Source organism: Hippichthys cyanospilos, chromosome 13, assembly GCF_059441005.1.
Source record: "Hippichthys cyanospilos isolate Australia breed blue-spotted pipefish chromosome 13, RoL_Hcya_1.0, whole genome shotgun sequence".
Lineage (NCBI taxonomy): Eukaryota > Metazoa > Chordata > Actinopteri > Syngnathiformes > Syngnathidae > Hippichthys > Hippichthys cyanospilos.
Genome location: NC_142381.1, coordinates 15724362 through 15738430, shown reverse-complemented (window position 1 = coordinate 15738430; position 14069 = coordinate 15724362). Strand labels below are relative to the sequence as shown.

Genomic DNA, 14069 nt, shown 5'->3' with positions numbered 1-14069 from the left:
CATTTAAGGTTAAACAAACCTGCGAATGACTCGCCGCCGTGTAAACCGCCGGTCCTTTTATGTGAGGCAACAATGATTGAGCTGTCACACTCGCGTGCTTTTATAGCACACATATATTTTTATTTGTTCAGCAGGTTCCCCCAGTGGACAAAGAATAAAAAAACAACAACAACTGAGATACTCGAGTCAAGTACTTGTGTTAACTATCATTTGCATTATCCAGTGTAATTTGCTGGAGTACTGTTGGTGTTACGCAAGCAGCATTGAAATTCAAAGGGGCTGTTAAATACGCTATATAAATAAAGTATACGTGTGCCATGACAGTCATTGCAGGTCAAAGAGCATCATCCACATCATAAAGCTGAGTTAGAAAATAAAAGCTGTGCAAATTTCAGGGCGTTACTTTGAGCATGCTAAATAAAAAAAACAAATAAAAAGGGTTAAAAAGACCATTCAGCAAACCATCCTATTAGTATTTCATCATTTATAAGTTAGACACTGAATGAGAGGCTGTTGTGTTTCCAACACAATATATGCTTTAAAAAAAAAAAAAATAAAAAAAACGTTGAGCGCCATCGAAGCGAAAAGACGTCAATAGCAAGCCTACAGAGAACTTCCATGGACATCAAATGATGTCAATATTATTATTATTATTATTATTATTATTATTATTGTTGTTGTTGTTTATTAATGGGAGTGGGCAGAGAAATGTTGTGGGCAGCTTTGATTTGATCATTAGGCTGGTCAAAAGAAAAAAAAAAAAAGGTCAGTCAGAAAGCTAGACACCGGTAGCAGTTTTATTTATTTTTTTTATTGTTAGCAAAATGAGCTATTTTTCCCTTTTTACCCAAAAAGTATTTTTTCCAATTTGAATTCCATCTATGTAAATACTCTCATGTTGCAAGTCGTCACTCTTTTACACAATTTTACTCACAATCTAGTCAAGAAATAAATAAAACATTAAAGTGTTAAATGACATACATATGATGGTATCGTGATTAGTATGCAAACAAAGCTGGAGATAATTAAGAAATAGGAAGAAGGCACGTGCATTGTTAGGCTCATTAGAGAATATGGCCGTAAGTAGCTCAAGTCACGTCACTCCAAAGGTAAATAAAATGTCATTTTCCCCTTAAATATGTTTTATTTATGATGTCATTTAAATATATACATGTATATTATTTATAAGCAGTACTTACTATACTGTTACATTACTAATTTTTAATAGGTATATACAATTTTGATGTTTTCACCTGGGGGTTTGCACGCATTAGCTAATTAACATAGGTTTCTATCGCACGCCATACGAAAATTTCGCCTTACGATCCCAACTCCGGAATGGATTCATTTCCTACGTCGGGGGACCGCCGGAGCAAATAAAAGACACGACTTCAAAAAGTGCATGTTATTCATGATCTCTTTTTTTGTGTATGCTGGTCCACCAGTGGCGACGGAGGAGTGTGCAGGCGTTGTGGAAAGATCTCTATTAATCTCTGGTATTACCGTAGCCATTTCCCACTCCTCATCACCAGCACCATGTGCTCTATGAGATTTAAAATATTTAAATCTGTAATCTGTAAGCATTAACGCACAGCCGCAAGACTGCTGTCCTATCCGTCACCGCGCTTCACCGCTTCACGCGACGGCACCAAGACACGAGGTCGCCTTTTTGTACCTCCGTAGTTTCTCTAATTTCTCAAGAGCGTCGGCGACACGGTGCCGGACCCCAGAGGAAAATTAGCGGTGAACTGGAAAGAAAAAGGAAGCAAAGAACTGCGGCAATGCGGCTCGAAAGGAAGCCGCTAATTGTTTCCCAAGCGTGTGTGACCCACTGACTCTAGGGGAGCTCTTTCCTTGTTCTCTTACTACGGGTAAACCGGCATTTATTATTGATTCGGTGGCACACACACTCATGGTCTTACACGGCGCGTTCTTGTTTTGTCAGCTTAGCGATGCTATATTAAAGCCTCGCTTCTATAGCCTCCATCCCTCGCCCGCGTCCAAGAGTTCCTCAAACTCTGAAATCGCAGCGAAGGAGAAATAAACCGAACGGGATAAGGCTCGGCAACGCTGACCCATATATGGATATTGGGTTGATGGAAGACACTCCAACGTGGTCCATTTAGCCAGCTCCGTGTCATGTCTTCATAGGACAGGCTTTTACTAAGCTTCTTAAGAGCCGGCCCCAGGGGATCTATGGAAGGATGGAGGTACTGACTCAGGCCTTATCTCCACCAATTTATCCCATGAATTAGACGGGCTCCGGCCTCTGTGTCCTGCCAGATCCACACAATACTCACTCCGTGTTAAGAAAATGAATAAGATAGAAAGAGGGGAGGCTTAACGATCGCTTGCGAGGATAAGAAGTTGGGGAATTGACAGAGGGAAGCGCCACGCTGACATATTCACTTTGACCTCCACGCTTGCGTTCACGTGCATCATTTTAATATAGTGGATTTACCGTCGCTTGTCGGCATTTTCAGGCTGGGTTTAGCGGAACAAATCACAATTGGAAGAACAGGATAGGGTGTTGAAAAGAAATAGACAGGGTGTCTGTCACCTTTGTCAGATAAATGGCCAGCGCTAGGCTAGTAAAAAGCTAACTGTGCGCTTTATTCCTCTTGGTTTTTCAAACGACACGCCTATCGATTATTATGATAATCGTTCTTTTTTTTTGGTCAAGTAATTTGTCGATAAATCAGATTTTTTTTAACCCTTTCACTATCTTTGGGACAATGCGTCCAACAGCTTTTCAAAAAATCGCAACAGGTAAAGGAATCGTAGCAATAATGTGAAATGGCATCCCAGCAGTTCATTAATTAATTGCTATTGGTCTACAAACTCTCGTGGCATTTGGCCACTTTTCCAAAGAGAACAAACCAGTGCTAGACCGACTGTCAACAAGGTAGGTTGTGTTATACGATTTCACGCAGATTAATGATCCAGAACCATAGAAACATATTGATAATATGTGCTATATATGTGTAATATACATTTACATTGTTATTATTATTATTTATAATTATAAAATACCAATTATAATCGCAGGCTTTGTAACATAATATATGGAAGTGGGATTTTTTAAAACTAATTTTCCAAGTATCCTAGACCCACAAACAAATGATATATGCCATTTTATTTTTCAAAAACAAAAATCAGTAGTGAAAGCGTTAAATGGTAAAATTGTATGACAATGGCAAATGCGCTGCAACTGACAGAATGCCAAAAACACTGGAAATAGGAAGAATGAAAAAAATAACAAAAAATGGCATACATTAAATATGCATACATTAAATAAAAACAGTAAAAAAAAAATAAAAAAATAAGCAAAAATCCAATCACAAAAATGCCTTTTGGTCCTGCCTCCTAGTGGAGCCAATTCTGTTGTGTGGTGTCAACAAAGGTTTTTTGTTGTTGCCGCAGTTTATCTTTTTTTTTTTTTGCATTTGTTTTCTGTCCTAAGTTTCATTTGTTTGTGTGCAGCCTTTTTTTTGCATTTGTTTTGTTGTAAATTTGCTTTCATTTCATTTTAGTGGTTGCTTCTTTTTTTGCTGCATTACAAATATGCAATTTGTCAGCCACATAGCATAATTGCCTAAGTCATTTGAAAAAAACAAACATTACATACATATTCATTTTTGAATACATATTCATACATATTCATTGGTATTCTTATTAATATTGAAAACTAGATGTATGATCGAGTAAGCAAAAGGAAAAAAAACAAAAATGTATTTTTGCATACCCAAAAAACTTGAAATATAATCAATCATAATTTGTTCAATGACTTGATTACTACATTGATTCTGACAGATTATTCCACGTTGTTGTCATATTTATGACAATGATATCAACCCAATATCCACATGAAGCATCAAATCCATCTGCCTGCGTCTCCATCAAATCCACCAAAATCCCATTATATCAATCATGCCACCACTTGGACCGGCATTTTGCGAGTATGAAATATAGTCTACTTTCTGTCACCAAATTGTCAGGTGTGTCGGGTACAAAACAACTGAAACTGAAAATGCTCACATTTACATTCCTAGCGTAGTCTTCTTTCTGTCACAAAATTGTCATTGGGAGTGGGGATAGGGAGGTGCAAAACACAGTAAAATACAATGAAAAATACTTATTGAATTCACATAATTTTGTCAAGTGGTTGCAGAAAATAAATCAGGACCCAGATACATTTTTTTAGTTGATGTATTGTCTACCTAAAAAAAAAAAAGTTTCACATGATTCTCGAGTACTGTATATTCAACCACCATTTTTTTCATGCCTTCACATCAAGAACAAGACTCACATCTGAAAAAAAAAACTATGCAGCGTGCCAGTTTAAGCTTGTGCAAAGGCTTTCCTTCTGCTGCTGTCATGTTTGTCTTTCGGCACCACATCTCGCTGCATCACATAAAGCGTATGTGATGCATTTTTTAAATCTCAAAAAGGAAAAACAATCAAAAATAGCTCCTCACTGCCAGTGCGTATATTATTTCATCCCAAATCTTAACTCAGTAGGACATTACAGTGGCACTTTGTTTTTCTTGCTGGGTGTAAATTGTTTGGCTTTGTAAATAATTAAATATATGATAACTTCTGGCCAACAGAAAGTGCCGACATAATGTGTGACATCTGCTTTGTATATTGATGTAGAGGAGGCGATGTCCAAAATAATATTTACCAAGCAGACACTGGTGGTTGGCAGGGAAAAACCTGTTAGTCAGGGGAGATGTTTTTGGGCCATGAACAATCTAAAATCACGGTTAAATATGTTATGTGGAGCAGATTTGAGGCCTCATTTTGTTCCAAAAGCATTTTGCTGGTACAACAAAGTGTCATCTGCTTCTTTCCATTTCATTAACAAATCACATAAACGTGTATATACGTATATCCGCATTGGTTTTACTAGAAAATACCTAAAGGGTAAAATGACCTAAAGAAAAAAGATCTAAATCAAAGCGCTGTCCCATCCGTATGTGATTTATTCAACTTTGGAACTACATTCATAGAGACATTAAAACTAGCAACTTCAAAAGATCACAAAAAACATTTTCTGTTTTATTTTGTCTCATCTGCCAGAATGCACATCCATATAGACTTACGAAAAAATAATATATACAACGTATTGCGAAGCAATCACCATTAACACACTTTAACAATATGCTGTTTAATTTTCCAATCAATTTGCTCCTAATTTGAAAAGAAAATTGTATTGTTCTTGTCACGGCCTCAGAAAGCATTGAATTAGATTGCTGATACTTGTTACAAACTGTTACTGTTCAAAACTGTAATTGGTGAAATTTTATGTACCCCCAATTTTATATGCCCAGGAGTACCGTATCCTCATTTGAGAACCTCTGCTAAAGTGCTGTATTAAGTGTATCTTTTACTGTGCTTTTGAAAGTATAAAAAACTTGGTGTTTTGTGAAAATTTTGTATCGGATGCAGATGTAGACAAACAAAAATAAAATTGTCTCATGTTCTCCTGAAATCCAGTCATTGATTGGTGTCCACTGTTGTGTCCATTTTGTCTCAGCAATACAGAAAAACCTGTTGCATCCCACACAAACACAAACTTTCAAAAGAGTTGGGCCAAAAATAACCCAGATATGAGTCAGGATTGACCCAATATTTGGGCCAATTGTTGTTGTTTTGTTTTGTAAAACCACACAGAAAATTGGATCAAATTGACACAAATATTGGTTTGGCTTTTATTTGACCCATAATTAGGTTAATTTTTTACAACTGTTTTGAGTGCATGATCCATTAGAGGAAAAGCCAGGATGTCCTATCAGTGGTGCAAAGCCTTCTCAGGTAGCCTAAAATAACCAGATATTATTATAACTATAATAAACTATAATAATTATAATAACCATAATAAAAGTCCATTTAATTTTACATTTTTTTTTCTAAATATATATTTTATATATAAAATTATTCTCCATATTCTGTTCTTTTCGTGTCATTTTATATCCATTTGGTTATGCTCCTTGCAGTGCTGTAGCTTTATGTTAAAGTTTTTAGCCAGTTAAAATTCAGCTAACTTGTGTCGCTATGCTGCGTGAAATCTGATTTGCCAGAAGCCAGGGCATTGGCATCAACGCAGCGCGGGCTTCTGCGCAAGCGCAGATGGATATGTCAGTGGCCCTAATGCTTAATAGACAGCTGTAATAGTCAATCGAGCCTCAAGTTCGCCATCTAGAGGCCTCGCATTGAACGTGACTTGACTGAATGCTTACTGCACAAAGGTGGTGCTATAGTGATCCATCATGTTTAGCGTTGGAAGAAGTTAAATAAAATTATTGAAAAATAAACAAACAAACAAAATGAAAAAATGTTGCTCAACCGTAAGCTAACGGCAACCATGAGGCATAGCGAAGCCAGTTCCGCAGACATTTGGCAGAAAATTCAAAAATACTCGCTTTTTTTTTTTTTTAAGCCCCACAATTGCTGAAGAAGAACAAAACAGAAATTGGACCAACGCGACTTTCAGCATTGGCGTCCATGTCAATACAAAAGGATTTATTATTGGAAATGAAACTCAAAGCAACTACAAGCAAGTCATGAAAGTCTTTCTGAGGAAAAAAAGAAGATTGGATTTTGTATGAAAGAAGTGGGAGACGTGTTTTAGTGAGTCCAGCATTTGATTTTTTTGTTTTTTCATTTTTAATATGTTTTCGTAATTTTATTTTGTTCAAATTCTATTAGTGGTAAAGAAATAAAATGAGGTTCTTGTTTAAAAATGCGATTTGTAATTTAACGTACAATCTTGTTAAAGCTTGCCTGATTTTTGGTGTCACATTCTGTCTGGGTTTTTCCTGTTGTGGCTTTATTTTGTAAAGTTTGACTTATTTTGCTTTTGGGTTCGTGTTGTTTTTCCCTGGCGTCTGTCGTTAGTGTAATTTGTGTCACCTGTCATGAGCGTGTTCCAGCTCTAGTGTAGCGCTAGTGTTTCGTGTTTTGCCCAGCTTCTGCGAGTAATAAATCATTTTATTGAGCCCATCTGATTCTGCCTCCCCGCATTTCAGATCCGCCTTCCCACATCCGTCGCCAACATGCCGCACCGACATGACACCTGTTGGACTTCATAAAACTTTGTAGAAAAATCATTTAAAATTATTTTTAATTATTTTAAGTTCTGGCAGTATCACGTAAAATGATAAGTTTCAATTATTGATGCAGGTTTATTGATGTTTAAATGCTCTGGAAAATAGCCTGTGTAGCCCAGTAATGAGTACGTGTGCTTCCGAGGGGGCCGAATCACTGATGGCCTAAGTGTGAAACACACGGACCATCACTGAAATCTATATACCAAAAACCAATGCCCCCTACACTGTACAAAATTCAGTAGGCTGGCTCTTAAGAAAAAAAATCTGATCATTTGAGAGGTTCAATTACACATTTCCCTCTGAGTAATCACTGATACTGTTTATGATACTGCCAGTACTTTTTGGTGTCTAAATTTTGCGCACAAATTGGCAACAGAATTTTCTTTAAGATGAATAAGATGATTCACAAACATGTTAAACTTTCACAGTATCGCGGAGATTACTACTGAACAAGACTTTTCCTGAAGTATTGGTAGCTAGTATCGTCAGACTCATCAATTACTCAATACCTCAAAGTAAGGCCACTGTCGATACCCATTCATGTTAATAATGTTGTAAATAATTTAAATAAATGCTCCAATAGTTTTGGGTATGTCATTTTCCTTTCAACTTACATTGCGTTGCGTTTTATTTTATGTATTGTAAGTCAGAAGGGAAAAGGGGTGACGAAAGAATGATTTCTACGTTGGTATACGACAAACATCAGTCGGACATATTTCCGGTCAGAAGTATGCATTTGGGAAATTATTCATTTCCTCTTCTGCGTCTTCTAGACAACATGTCAAACAGAATGAAGAATATTAGAAAACAAAAATAACCTTGCACCACCGCTCTCCGTCGTCTCACTTGCACATCTGTGCTCCGGCGTACACACAGCCCGCACACAATCCAGACAAGTGGATCGGGAGCAATAATAGGTTGAAACTGAAACACGAGTGCAGGAGGCCAGAGACCCATCATGGCTCAGCCATGTCACATCAGGGCGCGACAAACTGCTCAGGTAAGAAGGAGGCCCGGCTGACCTTTCCAGCATACTGAGGCTCATTGCATTTTTTCCTTGTGGAGACCTACGTAAACACACAGTGGCACACTTTGAACCGCGCTACGAAACGTATTGGAGTGCTCGGGGGCGGGCTAACACGTGGGCCTGTCAGGGATCATTCTTGATGGACCAACCCTTCTGTTCCACTGGAGAACAATCTGTCTGGAAAATGAACACAATCGGCCGACACTGTTCCCGGCATTTATTGGACGACGACTTCAACAGAGATGCCTTGTTTGCAGTAAATGAAGCTTATGTGATTTTTTTGACAATGCAAGAGTCAAAAGTTAAAGGATGTAAGAGTGAGGTGGAAAATTGACTGGGAAAAACAGCTTGATTTCAATCCACTCCTCAGACAAAATAAGCAGGGAGAAAAATCGAAGAACCTCAATACTTGTGAGATTATAAACAATAATCAGGATGTTTGATACCAGTATTTACTCTGAAATTGCATTTAACACAATGAAAAAAAGGGTAGAAATATATACTGACAAAGATTTAGGGCTGGGGACAAAAAAAGTTGACCAAGTAGGGTCCGTCAATTTTATAGGTTGACTAAAAACATCTGCCTTTGTAACCAACAATGGGAAATTTCACACGTTTAGGCTAATTCCCACTTGAAAAATGAAAAAAATTAAATGATGTTCAATTATTGCAAATTGGAAAAGGCGCATCACAGCAGTACTTTGGAGGAAAATAAAATACTGCCAAAAAAAAGTTGACCAAGTAGGGTCCGTCAATTTTATAGGTTGACTAAAAACATCTGCCTTTGTAACCAACAATGGGACATTTCACAACTAGGCTAATTCCCACTTGAAAAATGACAAAAATTAAATAATGTTCAATTATTGCAAATTGGAAAAGGCGCATCACAGCAGTACTTTGGAGGAAAATAAAATACTGCCAAGTGCCGAATGCCAAGACCCTCTTGACGAATGGCTTCATTGTTTGCCATTGTTTGTAGTGCACCACCTAGTGGCAGAAAAGCTGATGCTATGTGTATGCTTAAAACATTTACTGATTTAGTAGCATTTTTGATCATTAGTATTTCTTAAGTACTATTACATGTGTAATGTACATATAACATTATGTATGTAACTAAAAGGTGGTATTTGTTGACCTTAAATGCTAATTGTTAGCAAGGTAATGTTAATCACGATTGCTACCTGGAAAAGAAAATTCTGTGCAATATGTATAGAAGATGATAAATCATGAGTAGTTGTATCGATTCAATTCTACTCACGTTCAACCTTGGCAGATGATTAAAAAAATGGAGTGGCCGGGAGGGGGGGTTGTTTACTAGATTATTCGTCGGAATAATTGATAGGCTAATCAATTTTAGGAAGATTCGATAACGACGGCCCTAGAACTGATGCAACAGGCTTATACAGGGGCCTTTTTTCTTAACTTCTGATTTCAAATGAGTAAACCATTAATTTGCGCTGAAATCTTAAATTGGTTTCACCATCACGAGGGAAGCTCCAAAATGGTCCACGAAAAAAAAAATGAGTTTGACATCCCTGGTCTAATAAAATAGGCTGGACTACTTGCTCATGTTTTTTTCCACTCAAATAAATCACTATGACAAAGAGCATTTGACATTTTCACTTGCTCGTTTCCGGTTTGGAACCCATTACTCATGGCTACATTATTTGAATGTGTGCCATAGCTTCTGCATACTGAGCTTCTTGTGTCCAGTCCAGGCTTCTCCCGGAGTGAAAAAAAAAAAAAAAAGTGGACAGTCATATGCAGCCTGCAGCATCACACCGCTTTTAAACTTGCATCACCTTCTTCTTCTAGTCTATTCTCAGAACATGCACTTTTTTTGTAACTTAGCAAAAAGTGAATAATTTACCGCGTGCCCCTGTGCAGTGACAAGCGTTGGAAAACACATCGATTCACCAACATTGATTAAATATATTAATCCCAGCTCATAGGGGCAGATATATTTAAATAATCAGATCTCACATGCATTTGAATAGAGCGGGCTATTTATGTAAAAACTAATAGGAAGCTTGAACATGAAACACGATTATTATACGGCGGATTGGAACTTCTGTGCTTCTTTCATGTGGCTGCAGTCATTTTTTTTTTTTGTGCGGGAGCTTGTGTGTCACTCCTCCATCACGCACACGCATTGTCTTTTGGAAAGTAACAAGTGTTTGCAAAGGGCACATTTAGCAAAAAATCAAGCATATATAAGGACGCGAAGCACTACTTGGCGTTTGCTGAAACGCGTCGAATCCGCGTCAGTGGGGGTTAAAAAAAAAAAAAAAGACTGCATGCATCCTACGTTGGGGCAACGCGTTCCAAGTGAGCAAAAAAAACATCACTTCGCCGCTTTTTTTGCCCGCATGTAATAAATACACACTCACGCTGCTTATTATTAAGAGTCAGAAAATGTCTCACCTGCACAATCCAGATGGAAATCCCCCCATAACCGTGCGTGCGTCTGTCTTTACAATAAAGAAATGCAAAACAAATTACGTGGATAGACTCCAAATCCCCCAAATGGCCTTTAAAAAAAAAAAAAAAAAAGATTAATTCTTTGAGAAATAAGCCTCCAGTGCAGCAAGTCTCATTCCGATCTCCCCGCTGTCATTTCCAAAAAGGTGCCTCCAGTGCGTGAGTTGTTTCCAGCGGGAAAGCTCCCCTCCCCTTCTTTTTCTCTTCTCTTCTCTCCTCTCCTCTCCTCTTCTCGGTCCGCCTGCCTGCCTCTGGAGTGCTGGATGCTCTTTCGCCTCAACTCGAGGCTCCAACGCGAGCCTGGCGAGAACGCGCGGCGCGACCCCGCCGCCTTCTGCCGAGCTCCGATTGGAGCCGGAGAGGAGGGAGAGTTACTAGGTAACCAAGGGCACACGCAATATTCATAGAGAAGAGCAGAAGCACTTTGATGCCTTCCAACTATGTGCGCTGACTATCCGATTCAAAAGTATTTATGATAGGGTGAATACAGCAGACGTATAATCTATGGCTTGTTTATTCCACCTACTTTTTAATGCATAGGCTAGTTTTTCCACACGGTTGCTTTGATATGCACCATTCCAACTTCGACATCTTTCAGAAATTCACATTATTCAGGGTATGTATTAACCTTTTGTGCGGTATTTTGTCCAATCTTAGATTTTTACATCAAAGGCATTTCACATCAAAGGGAAAGCATTGAAAGCAGACATTCGAGAGCTGAAATTTCACCCTGATGGTGACATGTCAAAGTTCAACATGGCATGACCACTTAGTTATCACAGTTCCAAAAGTGTGTGGAGTAATTCGTTAAAAAAAAAAAAAAAATGGAAACAATACTGCGCAAGGGTTATCCCTTGTTCGTAGGGCTGCACGATGATGACCAAAATATTGATCACAATTATTTTGGTCAATATTGAAATCACAATTATTAATCATTATTCATCATGTTGCGTCAAACATGACTATTTATTGACCGTTTTTTAAACAAGCAGTAGATAATCAAGGCTTGATACTTACCAATAATAATAATACTACTACTACTACTAATAATAATAATAATAATAATAATAAACTAAAATAAATCAATAAAGGAAATAATAATTAATGGAAAAATTTGGCACACAGGGCAACACAGCTAACTTACTTGCTGAGTGCAAACCAATAAAAAAAGCCAATGAATAAATCCACGGTATTTCCCATCAAAGGGAATCCAATGAGAGAAGCCAGTTGAGATCTTAAATTTTACACAGAAGGTGACAACGTGTAAAATTCAACATGGTTCACTTCCACATTACCAGGCGTGTGTCACCAGTTGGGTAAAATACTGCAAGAAAGATATGGAAATCACCCCAAAATGATCAAACGTTCCAAAAATTCAATTTTCAACACAATTCAAAATTTTTCAGCCATTAATATTCAAAGGTTAATGTAAATTTATCTTTAAAAAATCAAAATTTGCATATTTTTGAGCAATATCATTCAGATATTCTAAAAAGATTCAAAATTCCACCTTTTAACATGTTTCCACATTATCATTATCAATATCAGTTCACACCAGTTCAAATTCCCTTCATTTCACATCATTTTATTATTCACTATCATTACATATTTTTCCTGGTCATTTTAAATTTTCATCAGAATTATCATTGAGGTGCATTTTCAGTATTGTTCTTGCAACAATTTGCACAATTCTATAAAATTCAATATCATTTAATGCAGTTCAATTGCTTTTCATATCATTGACATTTTCACCAACATCCTTCCACATCATTCTGTTAGTCACTATTTTTCTATTTTTTAAGTATCCACATCATTCTGTTATTCACTATTTTTCTATTTTTTAAATATCAATTAATCTCATTTTAAAATTTCACCAGCATTTTCATTTTGTACATTTTTATTATCATTATTATTTTTAATCATTGTTTATAATTCAGAATTATTTAAAATAAATCATTGTCATTCTACATCATTTAATGTTTTTTGATATCTTGTAAAATGAGGGTGATGGATGGCTCGATGATAGATAGATAGATAGATAGATAGATAGATAGATAGATAGATAGATAGATAGATAGATAGATAGATAGATAGATAGATAGATAGATAGATAGATAGATAGATAGATAGATAGATAGATAGATAAATAGATAGATAGATAAAAATCTTAAATCTTATCACCTAACAGGAAATCATCTCAAGACTTTTGCTATAATTGATAAGAGCATCGATCAAACATTTAATATAGTTGACCATTTTGACCGCTTCAATACTGGCATATTTATGATGAAAAGCACCACTTGTGTCGTTCCACACTTCATCTCTATTGCATCCTCCTCCAGTGTCTTGCTGACACAGCCAGCAGCGCCACCACAACTGACAAAAGCGTCTGTTGTCGGTTGCAAATATTTGGTGCGAAAACCGCTCAAAACCGTTAGCAGTTTTGACTTAAAATTGTTCTGGTCTTGCCTTCATCACTTCTTTACCGTTGATTTTCCTTACACCGTTCTAAAAATTGTGTTCAGCTTCCCTTTTCTTGAATTGAATTTTCACTTGCGCAGTAGAAAGTTGGAATAGTCCATTGCATGAGATAGGGGGAAGGAAGAATCATTAGATCGCCACTATACACATCTTGGTATTTTCTAAGTGAACTTTATGATGTGGATGATGCGTTATGACTTGGAATGATTTTTAGTTCACTGCTGTGCATAATTAAGAATTAATAGCACACATTTGTTTTGAGACTTTGAGGGTGTTCCCAAACGTTTGACTGCTAATGTATATTACGGAGCAAGAAAAGTCATGCGCCTGAACCTACCACTATGAATAGCACACAAAAAACAAAAATGAAATCATAAAACGGCACTAAGCATGTGTATCATACATGATTCCTCTTCGGCTGTAGCAGCCAATCATACTGTCCACTTCCTGGTTTGTTGGCTTCAGTACCACTATAAGTTCCCATATTTAAATTTTAATCTATTTTAATCAGATGTGTTAAAACTTAAAGAATTCATGTATATATTTATTGGTGAGCAAAACCTGTTTTGCTAACTGAAGGTTTGTTTTGATTTTATTCACATATTATAATTTTGCATTGGAAAAGTTTGGTAATGAAACAAAAGGTGCATTCTTTATTTTGCTAAAAAAAATAAGTTATTCTCGAGTAGAAAATTACTATTTAGCAAAAAAAAAAGATTTTAGAATGATATGTTTTAGAAATGTAATTTCAATACTGTGATACCGCAATATTGTAACATTTTTGCTCAAGATTATCATATTGTCACATTCTGATAACATTAACTGTAGTAGTCTACTACAATTAATATTAATAATTTAAGGGGTTTAGTAGCATTTATTGGGGGGTCGGTCTATCAATAAAAAACTCACTTTAAGAAATGACTTTCGGAACATATCAATTTCTTAAATTGAAGTACAACTGTATTTAT

At 36.7% G+C, this 14069-nt stretch overlaps 1 protein-coding gene across 2 annotated transcripts in view; it reads right to left on the bottom strand.

The window, feature by feature from the left end:
• The window catches only part of nlgn3a (neuroligin 3a), a 223590-nt gene extending 212742 nt beyond the window's left edge, over positions 1–10848 (bottom strand). For both annotated transcript variants that reach the window (XM_088430611.1, XM_088430612.1), the window contains exon 1: positions 10564–10848. The gene's annotated coding sequence lies outside the window, so the exon portion shown is untranslated. The remainder of the gene's footprint in view (positions 1–10563) is intronic.
• Positions 10849–14069: the final 3221 nt, after the last annotated feature.